Source organism: Papaver somniferum, chromosome 1 (assembly GCF_003573695.1).
Source record: "Papaver somniferum cultivar HN1 chromosome 1, ASM357369v1, whole genome shotgun sequence".
Taxonomy (NCBI): Eukaryota; Viridiplantae; Streptophyta; class Magnoliopsida; order Ranunculales; family Papaveraceae; genus Papaver; species Papaver somniferum.
In genome coordinates, this window is record NC_039358.1 from 114,215,740 (window position 1) to 114,220,166 (window position 4,427).

Consider the following 4,427-nt stretch of genomic DNA (forward strand, 5'->3'; position numbering starts at 1 on the left):
CTGTTCCTAAACGCACTCAGAAGTGGATACCGAAGAAAGACAATGATGTTTTGAGTGTGAAAAGGAATGATCTTCCAGAAAACTCCATGACTATGGAAAAGGCAGTATCCATGATGTTGGAACTTAACAAGTTTTTTGGAAAAATGGAATTGGATGTGAAAGGTTCTAAAAGTGATCTCTTTCATGATAATCCAAAGGTCACTTGTGGTGAGCAAGACTTTGTTCACCCTAACGCAACTTGATTGTGTTGGAAGTGCATCCTCACCAAGGAATGCCCTGCTTTGTATACGGTGAGGGAAGCACAAGAATTGGGGCATACAGATTATGTTCGGTAAGGTGGTAAAATTCGATTGGATTCATCTAAAAAGGTATATATATAAACTTGAGCAATATTTGTACTTTTATTTGCTTAGAATACTTATAATAATCTTGATTATCGTTTATTTATACCTAACTTGATATGTGTTTAAGGTTCTTAAATGTTTAGGTTTTAAAATAATAGTTTGGGAAGTTTGGACTACATGGTACACATACCAAGTATGCATAACAGCATTCAAAATCAAAATCCAGGGGTTTAAGTTCGCAAACCCGTATGCATACTTGACGTCGATATTCGTGTTTGCTCCGTCTCGTTGCACTTATTCTCTTCTCTTGGACTTGGGCACTGGGATTCTTGGAGAAATCCTATTCTAAGCTATTTTGTGGTTGTTACAAGAGTGATGTTGGTGAATAACAAAGAAGGAAGTTCGATAATGGGTAGTAGTTCACATTGTTATATATTCTTGAGTGTTCACAATCATCTCATGTGAACTATGGTGCATAGTCGTGAATGACTTTGTATGTTCTTCTTTGTTAAGGAAATCTTTTTATACGCTTTTGGTAACCACTCTTGGTATAAATCCGTGCGAAAAAGATTGATTCTACCTTCTAAGGGAAAAGATTGTTATCGCAGTATTAATCTTTATGATTTTGTGATATTGCAATTGTTTATGGGATATGTATTGTTTGCATCCGTGAACTTGAAGGTCCCATATGTTGTCAAAATTAAAGTCGTTCATAAATTGGTACTCGTATTGATGAAAGGACGAATGGACTTTTGACAAATACAAAAGTTATGCCTATGCAATCATGTATTTGATGGAAAATAGGATGATATCTTTTGTTTGACAAGGATAAAGTCTATTATATCGTTATGATGGAAAATAAAATAGATTCTTGTATGTTATCCACGGTATTGATCTTCATTGATCCATCTTGCTATGTTTCACCGTGAAGGCTCCATTGTGTGTTTTATGTTGAGCAAGATACAACTAAGTCAATTATTCTTATTGGCTTGTTGGTTGTTCCATAAGATGCTATATGTCGAGCATTAGGAACTAAATTAATCAACTAGTTTGGTTATTTAGTTAGTACTCCATAAGTCTTCTTTCTCATGTCGAGTACTTGTACGGTTAAGGTTGTCATATTCTATGATGAACTTAGTCGGGGTTCCATAAGTTCTCTCATGTTGAGCCCAAAATAATTAAATTGATTACTTCGGTGATTAGTTTGGTTATTCGTATTCCAATAAGATTAATTATAGGTTCTCTTGTAATTAATCTAGTTGAGTTTTCATATATTCCACAAGTTCTTGTGTTGAGTATATGAAAGGCTACACTATCATGTTCTTTGGTTAATGTAGTCATATATTCCGTAAGGTTTTCCTTATGTTGAGTATTTGAACGGTTAAGTTAGTCATCTCCGTGTGATTGTTTTAGTCGTAGCTCCGTGAGTTTACTTATGTTGGGCACTTTCAATTAAATTGATCACTTTTGTGGTTTGATTTAGTTGCGTATTCCAATTGAATTAGTCATGGGTTTACTTGTGATTAATTTGGTAGAGCTTTGGATATAGAAAATAATTCCTATGGTTTTTGGTGTCCAATAAAAAATCCTTCTTTTCTTTCGAAATTAAGGTCGCTCTTGTTGTTCTCTCGGGAATGACATCAAATGGGGGAGAGTTCTTTTGAGCTTGTGTTTAATGGTAATATCTTGCGGGGAGTGCGGCTGTGGAATTTTATAGGGGTTATCTTGTATCTTAAAACTCCTTGATGAATGTTGTTAGCTTCGGCTATTAGATTGCATCTAAATTAAGTTGGTATGTATTTTTCTTTTGGTCATGAAATGTCTCTTGTGGAAATTTCATTATGATCCCATTCTTGTACCTTTGCCAATTTTATTGACAAAAAGGGGGAGAAATATTGTAGTTCACACTACAAATACATATGGTTTTCGAATCATTGTGTAAGGGGGAGTGGTTTCCATGATCGAGATGGAGTATTGACTAAGGGGGAGTGATACATATCACAGTAGTATTATTGTTAAAGTCGTGATATAATTGGACTTTGATGTTATATAATAATACTATGACACTGTATAATAATGATGGAGAATCTCGATTTCTCTCATTGTTATAGCTACGTATCTTCAACAACGATGATGATAAACTTACAACCTTTGGGATCATTGGAGTACTTGGAAGGACGAAGATTTCAAAGAACGTTGAAGATTAGACTATGGAATAGGAGCCACTAAAGTTTATCTTTTTTGCATTTCATATGTATTAATAGTTTTGTCACTAAAATTGACAAAGGGGAGGATAGTTAGAGCATAGATCGGTCAACCTCGCATGCGTTGCTATCTCAAGCATGTTTGTCAATGTTAGTGATCAAAACTATAAGTCTTGATTTCTGGTCTACATAGATAAGTCTCGGACTAGGATAGAAAAGTTTAGTTGAGCTCAAGGAATTCATGGCGATTCATCATACAACGACGAAGATCTATACAAGGAACCGTGGAACTTCATCAACAAAAAGGTATGTGGAGACTTGAACTTATCTATCACTCAAAAGTCTATCTCTTCTATCTCCTACTTCTTATGAGACAAAAGTCGTATGCTATATAGACTGGATCATACACATTTGAAATTTCGAGCTGAGCATTCATTGCTTATCTTTTATCTCGAAATCATGTGTTGGTAAAGCATTTCGCTTTGATCAAGTTTATCTTCCCCTAGTGACGAAAGTCATGAAAAGTTTCAATCACTTTGAGAATTGATCTGACGTGAATCGGTCTGTGAATAACGGCTACATAGCGTCCTCTGAGAATGTCTCAACGATTGAAATGAGAGTTTAGATTACATAACCATGTATTCCTTGAATTGAAGTTTTCGAACTTTGTTGATCAAGAGAAATCAGGAGGATTGTGGAATTGGCTTGCCAAGTCCGCGAACTGTTGGAAGTTCTCGACCGAGAATTTCTGCTGGGATTTTCCAAATACTCGTTTGTGTACCTAGTCCGCATACTCAGTCCGCGAACCCAGTCCGCAAACTGGCGGAAGTTCTCTTTCCGAGAATTTCTGCTGAGTTTGGAAAACTCAACCGATTTACTTAAGTCCGCGAACTTGTTTGTGAACTTAAGAGGTTATGATCTAAAGATGTGCTCTGAACATGAAACATTAAATTACTAAGGAATGCTTTGTGCAAACCGTGGCTATAATGTTCATGAGACGATTCAATCGAATCGAATAATCTTTGCTTCAATTGTGTCTTGTTTAGTTACATAAGATCTCATAGCAATTGAACAACTCTGTAACTAGTTCATTTGAGTCAATTGAACTAGTTACGGTGAAGAAGAACAAGGTTAATATGAAATGCTCATATGGTTAACCTTTTGGGTTACTATGTTGAACCGACATACACGTACGCGTTTGGGCATGGTTTTCACGAACCCAGTAAACGTCTACCCAAGTGTGTGTGACAAGCTAAGTTTTTGATCTGATGGTTGAGAAATATTATCTTGAATCTAAATCAGGTTTTCATCTAACGGTGAATAAGGATTGCTTTGTAACTAAGGAAAAACCCTGATTTGAAGGCTATATAAAGGAGACATCTAGCATTGTGCAAAACTAATCCCCACACGTCTGTGTGCTACTAGTGCGCCCGCTAGAGTCGTTCTCCATTAACCTTTGATTTTCTTCTCTAAAATCAGGTTAACGACTTAAAGACTTCATTGGGATTGTGAAGCCAGACCGATACTACTTTATCGTAGTTGTGTGATCTGATCTTTCATCTTCTATCGTACGAGTACAATCGATTGATTGGCTTGAGATCGTGAGAGTTCTCCGATAGGCAAGATAAAGAAGTCACAAACATCTTCGTCTCACTGTTTGTGATTCCTCGACAATCCACTTGTGTAGTCAGGAAGGATTGTAGAGAGGTGATTGATTAATCTAGGATAATCTTCGGGAATATAAGACCGGATTATCAATTGGTTCATGTTACCTTGATTTTATATCTATAGACGGAACAAAACCTAGGGTTTATCTGTGGGAGACAAATTTATCCTTTTATTGACTTTTCTGTGTGAGACAGATCTGTTTACTATCAAG